The sequence below is a fragment of the Lontra canadensis genome, unplaced genomic scaffold (genome assembly GCF_010015895.1).
Source record: "Lontra canadensis isolate GAN:19392208 unplaced genomic scaffold, GSC_riverotter_1.0 scaffold36, whole genome shotgun sequence".
Taxonomy (NCBI): domain Eukaryota; kingdom Metazoa; phylum Chordata; class Mammalia; order Carnivora; family Mustelidae; genus Lontra; species Lontra canadensis.
In genome coordinates this window covers 18,197,316-18,218,281 of record NW_022631030.1, presented here as the reverse complement: position 1 = coordinate 18,218,281, position 20,966 = coordinate 18,197,316, and positions in this window count along the sequence as shown.

The window sequence follows — 20,966 nt, the reverse complement described above, 5'->3', positions numbered from 1 at the left end:
TGGAAAAACAAATTGAGGTATATCCTTACAGTGAAACACTATTCAGCAATAAAAAGGAATGAGCTATCGATGTGCGTGACATGGCTTGATATCAAATGCATATGCTGAATGCAAAAAGCTACACACAGAAGACAACATATCACATAATTTCATCTATCTGATTCCACCTCCACTTCTGGAAAAAGTAAAACTATAGGGACACAGACATTAATTTCCAGGGGTTAGTGTGAGGAAATGTGTATAAAGGGACATGAGAGAACGTGTTGGATTGATGGAAATATTCTATATCTTGACTGGTTAATCTTCTCTATCATGATCGATGGTGGTGGTTACATGACTGCCTACATCTGGCAAAATTCATATACCTGTACACCTAAAGGGTGAATTTTACTACATAAAGTACACATTAATAACCCTGAACATATGTATCCAGCCCAACTGCTCTCCTGAACTCCACACTTAGTGTTTCCTCTTAGGAAAAAGCAAAAGAACTACATGTAGAGTCTTCATCATTTCATTAAATGGTACTTTTTTTTAAGATTTTTTTTATTTATTTGACAGAGATCACAAGTAAGCAGAGAGACAGGCAGAGAGAGAGAGAGGAGGAAGCAGGCTCCATGCTGAGCAGAGAGCCCAACGTGGGGCTCGATCCCAGGACCCTGGGATCATGTCCTGAGCCGAAGACAGAGGCTTTAACCCACTGAGCCATCCAGGTGCCCCCATTAAATGGTACTTTTACTCATGGAGTTACTTTGTGGGAAAACAAACCTTGGCAACCTCTTTGACTACTGGTTTTCTCATGCCTTATACTAACCTGCCATCTGTGGCTCCACCATGTCCTGACCTGACCATTTCTCACAACGGGGCTTGAGGCTGCACCATTAAGTCTTCACTGCATCTGTGTCTGCTTTTGGACTCCTACAGTCCCTTCTTCAGAGAGTGTCCTGGTTTGTTTCATTTTGTCTTTTTCAAAACATAAGTAAGATCACTTTTATCAGGTGCTCAAAATCACCCAGTGAATTTCCTACACACTCAGAAGAAATTCCAAGTCTTCCCCCAGCCTTTTCTGAGCCGGCCTTCCTCCCTCTGTGACTTCAGCTCAAACATCAAAGCCAGGGGCTTCCATACTTCTCTCAGATACCCCGACCAGATCCTCCTTAGGTCCATGCACCTGCTCCTCTTTCTTCTTTCTGGGCAAAGATGTGGCCCATGTGCTACATGTTCACTTTATCTAGCTTTCAACACAAATGTCATCTCTAAGAAGCTATCTCAGCAGCCACTCTTGATTCCTACTTTGCTTTAGTTTTTCCGCCTAAATCTTATCACTTACTAAGATTATATCCTTTGACTCACCTGTCGTTGTGTCTCTTCCCCACCAATATGTGAGCTCATCTATGGCAAGTATTACTGAATGCATGAAAGACTGAGTAGGCCTCAATAAGCTTTACTGTCTCTGCCAACTGTAGAGTGCTGTGCTTCTGAATAAAATCCACAGGATTTTATTGCAATCCTTCCTAAGGATAGCTCATCAAGGAGTCCTTCCTCTCCCTTACCCATTTCCTCCTCTCACAGTTTTGGCCTCACTAGCCATTGAAAGAGATGCCCTGGCTTCTTCCCCAGCCCTTGATCATGACATCCTCACCTCCCACCCCAACACCACTCAGCAGCACACTCATGTGCACATAGTCCAATGCTGAGCTGCAGAGACAAGTTTCTCCAGCTGTCAAAGACTGCTCAGTGTGCAAACACCTCCCCAAGCTCAGTCCAGGCTCCACAAACCTGGCCTTCCAGATTCATCCTTGAGCTCAGTTTCCAAGGATATTTGGAGAAAAATGACACAGGCTTACGAGAATGCTGCCTTGCAGAAAACAAAGCTGTCTTCTATGTTCAAAGCTGCCTCCACTGAGGGAGGCCAATAGATGCTGTTTGAAGCCAATGGATGGGAGCCAGATTCCATGATGTCCAGGGGGCCAGATCCCAGGACCCAGGCATAGCTGCTCCCACTCCAAGGAGGGAAGCCTGTGGGGCCCACAGAGGTAACTGTTCAGTTTTCTGAGACTGCCAGGTCCCAGAGTCACAGCTCATTCCCTCAAAGGCAGGGAGGCTAAGGCCTCTGTGGGAGTCACTGGGAAGGCATGTGCATATGCCCTACCTTCACTGTTCATTTATTTACTCATTTATTAATTCATTCAAAGGATATTTCTTTACTACCTATGGTAGTCAGGTTCAGGCCAAGTGAGGGAAAGAGAATAACAAGCATCAAGCACCAAAAAGTATAGCCACACCATGCATCCCCAGCCAGTGTTTCGTCCCAGGACACAAGAGCCATCAGACCATGCAGCCTGACCCTTCTTGTGTCTGGCTACAATCCCACTGCAGGGTGGGCTCTTTTCCTCTGCCCTCCAGAAGGTCCAAAGCAGCTGACCATTTCCACTTCCTTTCCACTCCTTGATCCCAGAATGAACACTCCTTACTCTCTCACACAATAACGGGGATGTCAGGAGTGAGCTATGTTGAAAGTGAGGGTGGTACTGTTGGGTGAGGAGGATACCAGCAGTCACATGAACAGCCAGGGCCAGACTTCCCATCTCTTCCCCACACTGGTGCCCCTCTGCTGCCCACCCAGCTGCTTCCCTGACACTGTGCTGGCCATCAGAACGCTGGCATGCAACTTCCTGGACTCCCATTAATGTGGGGCTGGACAATAAATTGAGAAGAAGATCCCTCCCCGCTTTGGCCCTCAGCTGTCCCTTGCCTTCTGTGTCTCTCTCCATCTATGTGCCTGTTGGTGCCCTGGGGTGAGGGGCCAGCAGGTGTCCAACCTCACACATTCATTTAATGCACTGAATAAAACATTATTCACAGATTAACTGAGCAGTTTTAAGTGAACAACCATTTTCATCTGTTTTAAATTTTCATGGGTACTTTTCTGAAGAACAAGTACATTGTTAATAATTGAAAGGAATGAGACTTTGTTAATCTCTCTGTATTTTAATAAGGTCCTACTGTGCCCCAGCCATTTATATTTAAAACAGCTTCATTTTTCCCTAAAGTTGTTTCCTTTGAGGAGAGTCTTGGGGGGGCACAGCAGGGGAGGGGGTTGTTTTTCAGTCTGAAAAGAATGCTTGGAGCTGGTCTTAGGGTTTCAGGATGAACTCAGGGAGACCATAGGGTCAGCATTCAGAGCGGGTCATAAGGGGGCCCCAAGCACACCACCACCAACTAGAACCAGAGGACAAGATGGGCCATGGGGTTGGGCCAGAGTGGTTGGGTGGTCCAACTGGCAGAAACATAGAACCAGCATGGGATTTAAAAAAAAAAAAAAAAAAAACAGAACTGGGGAAAAGGGGAAGGGAACACCTTACCAGTTAGATGGAAGCAAGGACCAAGGGACTGAACCTGCCTTTCACACCTGGTTACCTGGAATGAGCCCTACTGTGCTCCGCAGACACTGCCCTTTGGGTCCTGTGCATGTGTTGTCCATTTAATCCTCATGACAATCCTCTAAGGTAGGTACTATTATTACCCCCATTTTACAGATATGAAAAAAATGAGGCCACAGACAGGGAAAGCAATTTGTATAGGGTTATACATTTAATTAGCAACACAGCCAAGTTTGGAATGCAGGTGTGCTTGGGTTTAAAATACTCTCTTAACCATCGCACAATGTTGAAAAGATGACCTGCTGAAAATCTGCCCAGCTTCAAATCTATGATTTTGTTCTAGGGTCTGGCTTTCATCAGGCAGACCTATCTCCCTATCTGTCCTATGGTGCCTCTGCCACCCACCCCACCCCACACAGCTCCCTCCCTCCATCCCCTACTGGAGTAAGTCTGCCCCAGAGCCTGGCCCACTCCCATTAGACACTGGGTTTGGGAGTGGGAAGGCAGATGGCTGAGAGGCATGGGAAGAGGAATTGGCCTGGATTGAAAGCCGCTGAAGTGAGTGATTTCATGCAACAAGCTGTTAAGACACGCTGCGCGGGGAGCTTAAAACAGCTCTACATTAAAGCCTTACTCTACTGGAAAAATCAGCTTTTCATATTTATAGGCCGGAAGGCAACAGCCCTTCTGGCTAGATGAGGTTAGCTGAAGCCTTCCTGGTCTGCGGGGGAATAAGAGACAAAGGTAAGCAATTCACTTGGAAGTCACAAATGCACAGCTTCTCCCCTGAGGTAGGCTGTGGGCTCATGCTCCAGGGCAGAAAAGGAATGTTAGGCTAAAGTTAGGGACATTGTTCTGTCCAGCATGCATTATCATTTGTGAAAAGGTGAGTCCATGGGTGGTAGATTTCCAGGGCCCCAGAAAATTGTCCTCTCAATCTGAAAGAATGTCTATCCCATCATCTATCCCACTGAGGATATGTTTCTGCACAAATGCATCGGAACCAAAGGAAACTGCCATTGCTACATTCTCTTCCAGCCCCCAGCTGGCACACACCAAGATCCTCTCTGCACTGTATTCCATCTGCTTGGAAAAGCAAAATGACCTAACAACTAGAGAATAAATGCATCTCACAAATATCTCTGACATAAAAGCCAGCACAGCCCACATGAAATCCAGAGAAACACAACTCATCAGCGCAGGCAGGAACTAGCTGTGTGAATCTGGGTGAACAGCTTTGGTTCCCCACGCTTTGCTTATGGGTACATATTAGTATGTTAAAAGAATACTGGGCTCCTTCTGGGCCTGGAATTGCATTCCCACGCCCATTACAGTAGCCTCATGTTCCCGGGCTCCATGGAAGAATGAGGAAAGCACAAATCCATCCTGGGACGCAGGCAACACCCGTAGTGCAGCCTGGCATATGCTTGGCACTCAGTAAATCACTCCTGTTATTCCTGTTGCTATCTTCCTCTTCTACCTAACACTCGAAACTTTATTAGCTCATCCTCATTTTACAGAGACTCCAGAAGGTTCAGTGTCTTGTCCTTGACCAGGGTCTTCTACTGGCGCCACCTGTGCCTTTTCTCCACTGCACTCTACATCCCTACTTAGGAAGAAGCACAATCAATGTCCATGTCTGGCTCTTCCTACTGTGTATTGTCTTGTTGAGAGAAACTTCTGCCATCCTTCCTGTTATGAGCTAAATTATGTCCCCCGAAATGCATATGTTGAAGTCCCAATCTCCAGGGCCTCAGAATGTGACTATATTTGGAGATGAGGTCTTCAAGAATTAATAAAGGTAAATGAGGTCATTAGGGTGGAGTGCTATAATCCCATATTACTGATGTCATAAAAAGAGGGGATTGGACACAACACACACAGAGAAAGGGCCATAAGAGTAGATCATCAAGATGGTCTATAGGCCAAGGAGAGAGGCCTCAGGAGAAACCAACCCTGCCAACACCTTGATCTCAGACTTCCAGCCTCTAGAACAGTGAGAGAGTACATTTCTGTGGGTTAAGCCCCCTTGCTGTGGTACTTTTCTCCAACACCTGGAACTGACGAGCACCCCTCTAGTCTGCCATAAGAACAAAAGAGTGAAGTTCCTGCCCCATGCAGGCCCCTGCCCAGCTCGAGGTCTGGTCTCCACCACACCCACTGTCAGCCCCCTATTTCTTCTCCTTGTGCTGCTTCCCCTCTCTTCCCCACCAAAACCAATTTTCTTAATTTTTCATTTAAGTCCTCTCAGAGACCTCCTGACTGCTTTAATTGGTCTGGGAGTCACTTGACCCAACCTTCGACATGGCCATGTCCATCCACATGTGCATACGTGTGTACATGTGGAGGGGTGGGGGTGTCTCTCTGTATATTTAGGTATCTCCCTGAACCCTGTCCATCGTGTATACTCCCTAAGAGCAGGAATCATATGTAGACTCATGGAACACCAAGGCTGAATGGGACTTTAGGCACTCTCTAGTCTGTGATCTTGATTTTACAAATGAGAAACCCATGTCCAGAGGAGGATAGGAATAACCTGGTCAGGGACAAATTGAGGGTGACTCCTAGGCCCCACGCTATCCCACCAGGCCACACACCTTATCTTTGGCTCTTTAGGGTTACCTGGGAGCCCAGTGGATATCTCTGTCCCTTGAGACCTGTCGATAATTTCTGGGACATCCTCAGACACTACTCTTGTCCTACTTCCTCAGGTGTGCGTGTCTGACTTTTCCTTTCTATAGCCCTCTCATGAAGACAAGGTGCCCACCAGTGCTGGCATCACAGACGTAGGTACACAAGTTATTGTGAGTTCTCTGCCAGGTGTACAGATGTCTCTTCACGAATGCACATTCACAATACATGAGAACTCATGCCTGACATTTATACTCTTACACAGAATTTTGTGTTGCTCAGTTCACATCTGTCTCCCTTACTAGACTGAAAGGGCCATTGGAGCAAAAGAGGCATCTGATCTATCCCCTGGTGATCTATCCCCAGCAGTGCCTGGTACATAGTAGGTCTTCAATAAGCACTTGCTGAGTGAATAGATAGATATGTGTGCGAGCAGATACATGGGCACACACACAGTCATGCATGCTGTCACACGCCCGCAAATACCCTTACTGTGCAGGAAGGAACACAGCAGAGGTGGCCATGGACTCTCCTATGCTCGCCGGGCTCACTGGTCAGGGAATGAGGTGAGGCACCTGTGGAGCCCCTGGGAAGCCAGGTTACTCAGAGAGCAGGTCCCCATGGGCCTGCTATTTTTCTGTATCTGCTGTCTCGGGTGAGCTATGGAGATAATCTGTGGGGCACTGAGAGCCAGCTGAGGAGTGACAACTGGGTCCCAGATGGCAGTCAAAGGACAGCAATAACAGAATCGGATCTGGCTGTGGGCTTGGCCTCACCTGGCCAGTGCCAGGCCCCAGGGGCTGTGGAGATCTCCAGAGGCCCCCAAGCCTCCCAGTGAGGGAGACCTGAACACAACTGCCCTTGGATTGGAGTCCATGGTGGCTTTAAACAGCCAGGGCCCAGAGCCTAACCCAGGAAGCAGAGACAGGGCAAAGCCTCACAGGTGCTTTTCCCCTCCTCTACCACTGGCAGGCACCCAGCTGCTGGAGGATGAGCTGGGAGGCAGCACTAGCCAAGGGCCCAAGCTTCCCCTTGGCCAGAGACCCAGTATGAGTGGTCTTTAGTCAGCGCCCTGGCACAGCAGCCAGTCCAGCACTGGCTTCAGCCAGGACACAGCTTCATCAGAGTTCTCGTCCGGGTGCACAGAGGGTGTGGTTCAGGTCTGTGGCACAGATCTGTGAGTGCTGAGGCAACTCTGGCCATTGTATCTTCCCTGGGAGCTGACACTGACAGCCCTCATTTCCCCTAGGACTACGACCCCCTCCCCAAATAACCTAGCTCTCTCCCAGCTAAATGCAGAGGATGGAATAAGCCCACATTTGCCAAATACAGCAAAAATGAGGTAAAGTGTAGAGCACTGGCAGGGATAAGCTCTCTGCCATCAGAAATATGGAGAGCAAAAGCAGACACCACTCAGCCCCCAGTTCATTTCAGTTAATTCACACACAGACACAGACACACACACACACAGACACACACACACACACACACACTTGGTGCCAGGCCCATGCAAAAGGCTGGGAGTTGCAATGCGTTTGTCATCCTGCTTCTGAACTCAAGGACCTTACAGATTTGTCCCCTGAAACCTATTCTCCACACATGAACCAAAGCAACTATTTTTTAAAAAGATTTTATTTATTTGACAGACAGAGATCACAGTTTGGCAGAGAGGCAGGCAGGGGTTGGGGGAGCAGGCTCCCCGCTGAGCAGAGAGCTAGATGCGGGGCTTAAACCCCAGGACCCTGGGATCGTCACCCGAGCAGAAGGCAGAGGCTTTAACCCACTGAGCCACCCAGGCACCCACCCAAAAGCAACTTTTTAAAACTGAAAGTATGGGACCCGTAGCTTCCCAATAAAATCCAAACTCCTTCTCCTGGTGGAAGGCCCTAAAAGCTTGGCACCTGCTCACGATTGTCCCATTGCCCACCATACCACACAACGGCCGCATGGTCTTCCATCTGCTCCTTGTCCAAGCTCACTTTCACCAGGGCCTCTGAACCTGCTGCCCTTTCCCTAACATTCCCAGGCTAACATTTTTTCCCTAATATTGATTTCCCTAACATTCCTTGGCTCAGGGCTCAGCTTACATGGCCCACTCCAAACCCTCCCCAGGATGCCTTTGTGAGGTAGCCAAGCACAGGAGACCACTTGGCTGGTCTTTCATTCTTTTATCTGTCTACTTAGCTTGAGCCACCATAACAAAATAACAACAAACCGGGTGACTTAAACAGCAAATATTATTTCCCACAGTTCTGGAGTCTGGAAGACCAAGATCGCGGTGCTGTCAGGGTCATTTCTTTTTTTTTTTTTTTTTTTTTTTAAAGATTTTATTTATTTATTTGACAGAGATCACAAGCGGGCAGAGAGAGAGGAGGAAGCAGGCCCCCCGCTGAGCAGAGAGCCCAATGCGGGGCTCGATCCCAGGAATCTGAGATCATGACCTGAGCCGAAGGCAGCGGCTTAACCCACTGAGCCACCCAGGCGCCCCAGTCAGGGTCATTTCTCAGTGAGGGTTCTCCTCCTGGTTCACGCTGGCCATCTTTCTGTAAAGTCCTCACATGACCTTTCCTCACTGTGTGTGTGGAGAATGAAAGATTGCTGTTGTCTTTTCCTCTTTAGATAAAGAGACACCAGTCCTATTAGATCAGGGTCCCACCCTTATGACCTCATTGGACTTTAATTACCTTCCTAAAAGTCCTATCTCCAAATGTAGTCACATGGGGGGTTAGGGTTTTGAGGATTACAGATTTTATAATCTGTTTTGAGGGTTACAGATTTGAGGAGACACAATTCATTCTATAACATATACTCAGTAAGTATTTATTTATATTTATAAATATATATTTATTTATATAAATATAAATCTTTATATTTATAAATATATAAATAATATTTATATATTATTATATATATAAACCATGAGCACCAGATAGCATATGCTATATATAATAATATATAAATATTATTTATATATTTATAAATATAAAGATTTATATTTATATAAATAAATATATATTTATAAATATAAATAAATACTTACTATCTGGTGCTCATGGTTCTAGGCACCAAGACATATAGTACACAAAATAGATCAAGATCTTACCCCCCCAGAGATCACATTCTGATCAGGGAGAGGCAGTCAACTAAATACTGAATTTTGGAAAGTGGTGAGTGCTCCAGAGAACACCATTGGAGGAAAGAAGAAGAAAGAAAATTCTTCGGGCAAAGGAGCGATGGGCGGCATGTAACAGGGACAGCTCACATATCTCCCTGTCCTCACTCCATCTTGGCAGGATTGCTCCTTCCCACCCAGGTGCCATTAGAGGTGGCTATGTAACATACACTGGCCAGTGAAAAGGCCAGAGTCAGCTACAGTGTCCCAGAGGGTGACTTGGTCAGCCTGGTTTCCAGGACAAGATTTCATGGAGCAGAGACTCTATCTAGCTGGCCTGAAAGGGACACGTTGTATAAAGGAGAAATAACCTCATTACCTTTAAGTAAATGGGGGTGTTTGGTACTGCAGCATATATCAGCCCATCCTGACTGGTATAGACCTAACGCAAGTGAAGGATCCTTCATACAGAAACAGGAGAAGAGTTTTCCAGGCAGAAGGGCCAAGTGCAAAGGCCCTGGGGCAGAAGCATGCTCAGCATATTCAAGGAAAATAAAAAGGCCATATGGCTGGAAAGGAGTGGGTAAGGGGCAGAGGGCAAGAGACAAGATCTGAGGTTGTGGGGGCCCTGAGGGCTACTGCAGGATCTTAACTCCCAGTGACAGGGAAGCCACTGGAGCGTTTTGAGCAGAGACATGGCATCTGATGTATTTTGAAAAGATCCCTCTGACTGCAGGAGAGATGGTGAAGGACAAAGGTAGCAGCCAGGAAATGTTTAGGAAACATCTAGGAGAGAAGCTGCAGAGGTTGAGACTGGGCTTACAGCAGCGGATGGTTAAAACTTGAGTACTGGAAGTATTTTAAAGGTGACACTGACAGGATTCTTTGATGTGGCTTGAGAGGGAAAGGAATCAAGGCTAGCGTCTGTGGTTTTGGCAAGAGCAACGGGAAGTATGGAGTGACCATTCGTAGAGGGGGAAGACTGTGGAGGGGCAGACCTGCAGCTAAAAATCAGGAGCTCAGTTTTGGAAGAACCTTTTGAGAGGAACAGGATGGGCTCAGGACCTTCAGTGCATGAGGTGGATTCCAGCCCTTGCCAGGAGGCCAGAGAGGACAGGGGTGGAGGGAGCCACGAGGACGAGGAGCTGCAACAGATCAGGGAGGATGGAGGCAAGGAATACACAGCTGACACAGCACCTCAACGCTTCCGGTGCAAATTCGCACCAGCCACCCCACACACCCTGCAAAGAGTGACCAAAACCACATGGAATTCTTTTTGGAAATAGGACCGGAAGGAGAAAAGAGAGGGAGAGAGAGAGCAAGAGATCAGTCTTTGGATGGTGTGATGCTTAAGAGTAAGGCCTATAGCTCAGATTACCTGGATACAAACACCCAGTTTGGGCTCTTCCTCTCACCATGTGACTTGGACAACTTTGTCTCTCTGCCATCTAATTTTCTTCTTCTAAAAAATGGGTTAATAATAGGTCCCTCAAAGGGGTTTTGCAAAGATCAACAATGTTGTGTATAAATGAGAACCCATATAAAGCCTCTCTTTAGTGACCAGGAAATGTCAGCAGATGTTCCCATGTCATTTGTAGCTAGCAGGACTTGGGTTTGAATCCACACTCTGCCATTTGTTAGCTGGTGAGTTTGGGGCAAGTTACTGAGTTTCTCTGTATCTCAGCTTTCCCCTCTGAAAAAGAAGCAATAAAAAATATATTAGCAGGTAAGTTCTCTGAAAAACAGAGATTGTGTTCTCCTACAAGTAGGAGCCCTTGATGCATATTCACTGAAAGAATGAATGATAGAATCACCTTCATCTTACCTGCCAATTGCTAAAATTAATTACTAACCTAAAATTCCTCCATGCAGTGGGTACTCAGCAAGTGCTATCTAAGAGTATTTCTATTCCAAAGGCCACCTGTGGTTGCAAGACTTCACTGTGGCTGGCCCCATGACTGTTATCTGTGCTCCCTCATCAGCCTGCTGCAACCTTACACCACCAGACCAGCTTTTCAAAGCACCCACCAGTCTCCTGTTCAGAATCCCTCAGTGGACCCTCAAGACTGCAGACTCCCAGGTAAGACTCTGACCATAGCCTCCTCCTGTATGAAGCCTTCAGTCAAATTGAGCCTGCTTAGGGCACTGCTTCTTCTAGAATTATGCCACACACACATGCACACACACACACACACACACACACGCACATGGATAAGCAAACCTCACCCCTGCTGGTGGAAATCCTGCCCATCCTTCAAGATCTTATCCAGGTGTCTCATTCTCATCTTTAACCATCCTCCTCAGAATGTCTCTATTCTGTATTTCATTCTCTTATTTATCATTAATTGGGTGCTGTGAGTAGGAACAGAACCAATTTCAGTTGTGAATAAATAGTGGGTTGAATTCATCAACTTGATTTAACTCCCATGACCATCTGGACAATTTTCTTCTTAATTCAGCCTGAATCAATTTGTCACTCCCTCAGTGTCCTGGTCTGTGGTTTCAGCAACCAACTCACTTCTCTTTAGGGATGCCCATTGTGTGCTAACAGGTCTGTGGGTGCCTCCCTTGGGACAACACATCTGCATATTAGCAGGGACTTGAAGGACTTTTACCCATGTACATTAGAAAGATCTTCAGGCCAGAGAGGGAGACTTTCTGAGAATAAGAGCTTCCAGGGTCCCTTGAATCCTGCCTTGTATGGGCACCACTGCTTACCTGAGAGCTGGCCCTTTGGGGAAGGATGCTTTAGACATTTGCCCACAAAGAAGCAGACTCCAGACCAGCCCCATTGATGTTCCACCAGCTAGACAACCCAGAGTCCCCAAGGCCAGAGCACTGGCATATGTCCTGTTGGCCAGATGGCCTCAGGACCAAGCTTTTTCCAGCACTTTATTTCTCCATTTTGTTTTGAGGCTTTGGCACAGGGATTTGACTGGGGAGAGGTGGCAGGATTACAAATGGGTGGTGCATTCCAGGTGGCACTTACCTGGGCACAGAAATTCTGTACAACAGAATCAGCCTGGTACTCCTATTTGAATGCAGATTCCTGGGCCCTACTCAGACCTCTTTACCTACTCATGGAATGGGGTCCAAGAGTCAGCTGGTGCCTGGTTCTTGCCTGATTCACAAAGCATTTTATACCAAGAAAGCCAGGGTCCCAGGAACCTGCTACTGTGTTATGTGTTAAACTTTGAACATTTGCCTTCCTAGAGTATTTTTAGATTCTGCACTTTGCCGTATCTGCAGAATCTAAATTTTTCTGCTATAACTTCAGTTTTAAGGTCCTCCATATATACCAGGCAAGTACAAAATATAACACCCTGTGCAAGTGCATGGGTGAGAAGCAGTCTGATCTGGGGAAACTAGCTGGAAATAACTACCCCCAGACCCAAAGTCTTTGACCGTTGTCAGCACACACCCTTTCCAGACAGAAACATTCTGAGGCCTTTTCCAAACATGGCTTGCTCTTCTCTGAAAATTCCAAGCCCCAGGAATTTAAAGGAGAAACCAACATCCACAGAAATAACCTCATGAGGATTAATTCTTCATTCATATTATGTCCTGACCACAGTTATGTAAAATGGGCATCATTATCCTTATTTCACAGATGAAAAGATTAAGGCTTAGACAATTAATTAGTATGTCCAAGGTCTCATCATAAGAAACTATCAGAACAAGATTTAAACTGTCTGCTTCCCAGCACATCGTGCTACCCTTTCCCCATGCCTCCACAGGAGAATCCCACTCCCACGGCTATCCACCCAAGCAGCACCCTCTGGGAAGGCTTTAGCAAACACTCCTCCCTTTCCTGGCAAAACATTCTCTCCAAGGCTCCATCACAGCCCTTTCCTCCTGAAATGAACTTATTTATGTGTCGACCTCTGCCACCAGAAGGAGCTCTTGGACATCAGGTCCTGTATCCCAAACGTCGCTTTCTTTCCCCAAACTGAGAAGAGCAGCTGAGCCATGAAAAGTGCTCAAACACAGCAGAATGGACCCTCCAGACCTGCCCTCTTGGAGCTAAGAATGGACAAAGTCTCAATCAGCTTCTGCTTCCTTTCCTCAGCTCTGACGCTGGCTTCACCAGCCTCTGCCAAGGAAAGAGAGGTCCCCCAGCTCAATCTGTCTTCAAAACCCACACTCATAAGAGCCAGGATGCGTGATACTTGGTGGTTCAGCTCAAGCTGTCTCTGTTGGTGCATGTTCTTTCAGGTTTCTCTTTTAAAAACATCAATAAATAGCTTGTGGTGGCTTTAACTGAGATTCAGTTACTAGAATAAAATTTGTCCTCATTATGGAGTTGAGCTGTTCTCTACATTTACTGTAAAAAGTAAGGGGGGCCATGAAAGCACAGTATTTAAAAGTCCAGGAACTGAATTCAGAGCTGATTCCAGAATTACAAAATGTGTCTGAATGACCAACAGAGCCCCAAACTCAAGCGTAGAAGGAAAGAGGAGACTTAAGTTTGTGCCAGTGTCTCCCCCAGTGACTGGTATTGGCAGAAAGGGAGGAGAGCAGAAGGGAGTTTGACAACATCACAAGACAATCCAGGTGGCACCTGACATTTTTGGTGACTGTCAACATCAGGAGAGCACATAGCCTTCATTAATCCTAGGAAAGGGCAACTGGAATGGCTGGCAGCCTCCTCTCACTTCTCATCTTCCTGTGTGTCTTGACACTCACCAGTGTTTCATTGCTATTAACAGCTCTGCAAATTGCACTGTCAGCAAAATGCCCAGAAAGTTAATAAACAGTTCCACAAGCCAATCCTCCTAGGAGAGGACTCACCTCTCTGTCTCCTAATGAAAGGTGCAATTCTCTGGCATTTCTACCAGCTTCTGGATGTGAGAGGCAAATTCATCTTGATACCCAGTCAAGGGATCAGGTCCTGGGCAATCTCTCAGGGCTAGCTGGGAGCTCATTAAATTTGGAGCCAGTAGACCTGTGTTCTATCCCATGTTCTCAATGCCTACTAGCTATATGACCTCGCAAAACTCACTTAACCCCTCTAGGTCTCAATTTCCTCATCTGTAAAAGGGGAACGATAATAGTATTCACTTCACAGGTTGTTCAAACGTGATGATGTAAGTAATTAGTAAAGCGATGGCACAAAATAATGTTTAAAAGCAATAGAGCTATTGTCATTGCTCTCACATGTTCATTATTGTATTGACTCAGCACATATCATAGGGTTTTGTGAGGTTCCAATTAATGCTCTGAAAACACTGAAAATATGGATATAAAGCTATTGTTATTATTATTATTGTCACTATTATTATTGAGCTATCTTTTTCATTCCCTGACTGTCTTTCTCAAATATTCCCTTCCATCTGTCCTCTCTGCCTTCTGTTCCCATCTTTGCTGTGACTCCTCCCCTTGGTTCTATTCTCAAATCCTGGAAGCTGCCAATGCCCGCTGGATGCCCCTGGCACTTTCCATAGCAATGTTCTTCTGGCTGCAGGGAAGGGGACACCAGAGGTTGGAACATTTTGACAAAGTGACCCATAAACCAGCTGTGTCCTGATCAGTGCTGGATCCAGATGGGATTGAACAACCAGTGTGACCGTGTGGTCCACTTTGGGGCACGAGGCCACCTGGAGGCTAGGGGAGCAAGCAGGACTATGTCATCAGCTCACACCTCCCCCAAACCAAGGCAAAAGGGCAGGGATTTGCCAGACCAGGGGCAGAAAGAAATTTGGCTGATTCTCAAAATAAATAACTGAATAAACACCCACAGGCTCTCTGAAAAGTCACTGCCCTTGTTCAGCCTATGGTTTGGACATAGTTCCCATTGTCAAATGCATCTCTGGGGGGACTAAGTCAGTGTAGGATTGATTTTTAGAGTCTGACTGCCCACTGATAGAGGGTGTGATGAAATGAAAGATATAAATTGTCAGCCTTTGCAATAAGAAATGCTGTTACTGCCACAGTTACTATCTGGCCAGAGGAAGAGGACAGGAGGACAATGTCTGGCCACCCTATGAGGACACCCACCTCCAGTAGGCTCCCGTTTGTCCAGCTAGCACTTGAAAGGCCCCCTTAGACAAGTGGCTAGAGCAGGTTTATTGGTTAATGTAATGGCCAGGAGCAATAGTTCTGGAGTGACCTGAGCTCATCTCTGGCACTTTCTGTCTGTGTGGCCCTGGGCAAGCATCTTGGCCACTCTGAACCAAGTCAGTTTACTCACTGACAAAATGAATATAATAGTAACACTTATTTTATAAGATTGTTGAGTTAAGAAATAGATGCATGATCTATTTGTACCTATGGGTACAAAATATACCAACTAACAAGCCCACCCCAAGTAAGGCAATTTATTAGCCCACAAAACAGTTAAACGGAGAAAAATTCCACAGCTTTTACATGAATGACTCAGCAATCTCATCAAGAACCTCAGTTCTTTCCAACTTTTCACTTTGCACCTCATTGTGTTGGCTCCATCTTCATTCAAGGGCCCCCCACCCGTGGTCACAGCTGCCACTGTCCTGCCATCACAACTGGAACAGGACGCACCCAGAGGAACAAGAGACGTGCTCTGCCTTGTGTCTCTTTTCAAGGAATCTTTCTCAGGTGCTTCTCAACCTCCCCTTTTATCTCATTAGCCAATATAGTGTCTCATGCTCTTACCCTTTTGTAAGCCAAAGACTTACTAGGCAAATGGGACCCTGACTGACTTGCCCCATGTGTAAGCTCAGCTACCCTGAAGCATAGGCCTGCATAGTCCCAAAACAGAAAGAATGGGTAATGGGATTGAGTAGAGAGCTAGCCATGGGCTGCAGCAGGTGAGGCACTGCATTTCATGAGGACACATTCAATGTTAACTGTTTAACATTAATGTCTGGGTTGTCACTTCATAATATGAACTGTGAGGCCTCCAATGGTTGAGACGCCTTGGTTCAAGCACCCCAGCAGCCAGCATGCTCTTCTAATGGAATACGGTTGCCATATAAAAAGCACATTTCCTTACAACCAAGCAAAAATGTGAAAGGATACTATTTCAGATGTGTGTTATTTATTTCCAAAACTAAATTGAGACAGTTAACTTAATTAAATACAATTAAAGAAAGCTACACTAATACCAGACATACGGTTTAAAGAATTATTTAAAAGAGCATAAACATATAAGTACATTTAGATAAAAATCATACCAACTTTCAATTTTTGCCCTTGTGGTAAATCAACCAATGACTATTTATAAGAATGCAAGAGCCCTCCTTTATAATTTGTCTTGGATCTTTATTGGCCTACATTTCCTTTGGCTTGTCCATGCTGCAGTGCCTGTCTCCTAACGCAGCCAGATTTTCATCAACTTCCTTGGGGCTGGTTTCCTTTTACCCTAATTAAAGAGGCAGGATTGCCAGTTTCTCCATGTCTTCTTCTGTGGCTTAGAATTTGCTTGGTCATAAACACTGGAATGACAACTCTCCTCACAGGTGAGGGCTGTCTTCTCTAATTTCCATTCTGCCAGCCTCATCAAATCTTTTTGAAATGAGGTAAGTATATGTAACCGAAAATATATGTATTCTGATGTTTATTATCCCTCAGTTCCTCTCAGCTCTCTCTAGAGTCAAGGTAGGGTTTTCCATTTTTTAATTTTTTTTCCCCCAGATACACAGATGAAACTCAGAAGATCACAGCCTATAATTGCAATGTGTGTGCTATCCTTTCCTGATGTAGTACCCAGTCAACAGTGGGCAACGATGAAGGATGGGAAGTGGGGCAGGAGCACCAGGACTTGTCTGTGAACACCACCATTAGGTCTGCTGTAGGTGTGGCCCAGCACCTCTCCCAACCTGGCACAGACTTCAGATATGGGGCATCCATCAGGTGAGCCCACAGTGACCTGTGTGACCTGCAGTGACTCCCCCCACAACCACACTTCAGGGGACTCAGCAACCCTGGGTCAGATATCCACAAAACCCATTTGGACAGAAGTGGCAGAGAATGACAGGACTTCCTCTCCTGACACCTGTGCAGAATGCAACCCAAATCTGTCTCACTATGAAAGATTATTATTCTTGCATTTCAGCAGGAAGGAGTTGATCCCAACTGTTACATGATACTAAAGACTTGACAATGTGGGATGAACTCCTATGTGAAATCCCCAGCAATAAATAACAAAAGGAAACAATTCCAATAGCCACCCCCTGCTATAAAAGGCCTTTGTCTTATCTAAAGAGTATCTTTCTAAAAGCTCTATCTCCCACCCCACTGCTTCCCTCAATTTCTAGGTGGGAGGGGAATAAGGAGATCATTGTGGGGAAGGGAAACTCCACCAAAGAAATTTTGCTGCTGGAGATATTAAGCAAAATCTCATTCTAGCACAAAACCCTCCTCTCAGACCAGCTTAAGGGTGAAAGAAAGCAACTGTCCAGGTATAGATGCCTGCCCATTTAAAGGGGCTAAGAAAAAAGAAAACAAACCAAGTCTAAACAAGTGAAAAATTAAATAGTTAAGCTTTGAGTAAAGATGCTGCTGGGATGGGAGCTTAGGCAATAAGAATGTTGGAACAGGTAGGCTCCAAGGAGCTTCCCCATAGAGGGGAAGGAGAGAGCAGGAGGCCAGCCCCATGTCCCTGGATGCTGAAGAAGGAATACAGTAGTGCAGGTGCCCTTATGTCTCCCTGAAGAGTAGACATTCTCTTGGAGGCAGCTGACACCCCAATAGCAGGGCAAACACACCTTTTGTTCAACTTTCAAATTTCAAGTCATGGACCATGAAGTTTACACCAAGTGAAAAGTGATCCAGCAGATGAGGAAGGCAGCCTAAGGAGGATGGATTCAGCAGGGAAGAGGAAAAGGGAGGCTTAGCACATTTTCAGTGGCTCCTAATGGCTCAGAGTCCTAAATCTTGGACTCATTGACGTTTGTGGGGGTAATTTCTCCTAAGTGCAGAAGGGGCCAGGGACCTCTTGGGAGCATTTGCTTCATTAGGGACTGTCCCCCCCTTTTCTGTGTGAAACGCCTTCTTCTTTTCTCCTCTTTGTATCCCTCTCTTCCCCATATTCAGCTCTCCTCACAGTTTAAATTCCAAGCCCACAACTTGGAGTAGTGCCTGAGAAACACATGGGCTTGCACACTGGCTTGTCTTCAGAGTCTCCTTCCATACTGATTTCTTTTTCTCCCTTCCCCCCTTATCCTTTCCAATATTCTCCTCCATCTTTCCTCCTCCCCGTCCTTCCTCCTCACCACTCCCTCCCCCACCTCTCTGCAAAGATTATAAATCTCTTTTTGTTCATGCTATCCCTTCTGCTTGAAATTCCCCCCAAAATGCCACTAAATTATATCCAACTCTGATTAAAGCCCACTGAAAATCCCAGCCCCTCTCAGGTTCTTACAGCTCACTTTCCTCCCTGTCCTCTGAACCGCCCCCCCACCACCACTACTGATTTTCTTTTTTTGGTAGCAAAGTGTTAGATGTTCCAATGTGTGTGCCTAATATCCTTCCTTGTGTGTAAGCTCCTTAAGGACAAGGTCAGTGTCCTCTGGTCTCCCTCCTTGGCATCTGGCACATTGTGGAGCGTAATGTGAGAACCAAATCATCTGAAATAGAATTGTCCCCCATGACTTCAGGTTTCTCTGCTGGACAGTTCCCTACCCCTCTTGCCAATTTCATCATTGGGCAGAATCTCTTACAAATGCACAGTCATTGTACATCTTTACTCTGAAAGGAGATATATACAATCAGAACACTGAAATAAAAGTCTCCCTGGATCCCTGGAATCACAGAGGATCAATTTAACTTACTTTTCCACTAGGCTTTCAACTTTTTCACTGAACTGTTTCTTCACTATCTATAGTCTCTCCCAACCAAAGAAGATCAAAGGTCAAATATGATAAAATAATGAAGAGAAGATGTCTTTTCTCTAAAGGCTACCAGAAACCATAATGTTAGAACTGATAAAATCTATAAATATTCAGAATCCACTATTTATAGGTGAGGAAGCTGAGGCCCAAAGTAGCTAAAAGATGACATAGAAGTTGGTTAGTTGGTACTGATGTCAGCACACACCAGTCTCTGCCCTCAGGATGCTCTCTCTTGCTGCATCCTGCTATGGTAATGCATTGCTACCTGTGGGCTTCCTTGCCTCAGCTTTGTCCTGTCCTCCACACCCTTCTGTCCCAGCTCATGGTCACCTAGTAAAAAGAAGGTATCTTCATCTTCAGTAAGTATATTACTGTGAGTGAACAGCTCCTAGCAGCCCCTTCTCAGTAAGCTGAGTTCTAATAAGGGCAGATACTTAACCACAGGAATAAATCAGTATGTGATTCCAGCCCTTGGCAGCTGTCCTGCAGGGAAGAATTTCATTGGGATCCACTTAATCACAGCACAGAGTTAATGGTACTGAAGTGCCCACTGCTTCCTTCTCCAGTGAACTGAGATGGAGATTGCTGCCTATAATTCCCTGAGCACTAAGGCACTGAGAGACTTCAAGCTCATGGGGAATAACATCCCTTTGGCAAGGAAGCCCTCTGCAATCATGGGAATGCATTAAGCTCCTTCCATGAGCAGCTGAGGGGTTGCAGACCATACTTATCTCAGCAAGGAACCGCCAGCAAGGTGGAGGCACCTACAGCCTCGCCTCCTCACCCAGCTTCGGATCACCATTTGGATAATCACTCCATGGCACCATTCCAGCTGCTGTTCTGCTCCCTGGAAATGTCTGTGCAAACCCCCACTTAGGCTTTGGGGGAAAGAATTCCACCTCAGCAGGAGGAATATCTCATCAGGGAGTCCAGAGAACAGCAAGATCTAGTTCCAAAGCTGAATCCACAAAGAAGATGAAGCTCCCAGATCCCAAGCTCAGACTTGTGATTCTCTTTCCTCTCTGCCTCTTGAGTCCTGGAGTCTTCTGTGCACTTAAATTCTACCAACAGCCACTCACCAGGGCTGAACAAAGTACCAGCAAACTTCAAACAGGTCAAGAGGGGTATTGCCCTGTTGGTGTAGTGGATGAAAGGGGAAAGAAGAAAACAATAGCAGTGACCTCAACTTGTAGATGACCTGAGAAGTAGCCATCGTCTTAAAGGGACCCAGCTGTGGAGATAGGGCCGGGAGAGAAGGAGCAGAGCACTCCTCATGCTCTGGGCGAATCTCCCAAGGTTATACATTGTTCAAAGTGGGACTCTATTCACATCTCAGGCCAATATACTCAGTAAGGAGGGGAGGGGAACTGAGCAGGAAGTACACTGAACCTACAGGTATGTAACTATGTTCAAATCCCCATACCTTTACTTATTAACAACGTGATTCAGGACAATATGCTTAACCTCTCTGAGCCTCAGTTGCCATATCTGTAAAACAAGAACAAACCACACAGAGTTTGTTATAACCATTAAAATAATGTAGCCTACTTCAACCGGCTCAGCCTAGCCCCTGGCTGCAAGTAGGCATTCAACAAGCACTAGTTTCCTCCTTCCTTTCAGCTGTGGATGCTTCTGTCCTGTGGCTATTTCCCAGGTGGCAAGCACAGGCTCCACGCTTCTGCAGGTCACAGTAAACTGGTCCCTGAGAAGAACCTTCTGATTGACTTCCTTGACCTAACAGAACCAAGCTGATGGTAGGTTGTTGGCACTTCAATATCCTCACACCCAGAGATTCCTCCCTCTCTGAGGCTGAGGAGGGGGCTCCCAGCCAGGACCCAAGTCACAATTTCTCCCTGATTCTCCTAAGATTACACTTGGGCAGTCATGGGAGGGACTCAAAAGCCAGAGAACATGGGGCCTGGACAATCCAGCCCCATATGTCCTCAAACTTAACACCAAACAGAGTTAAGCAGAGATCTGAGTGGGCCTTTCTAGGGATTCCAGGTCCCTCACAATAGGGATGGAACGTCC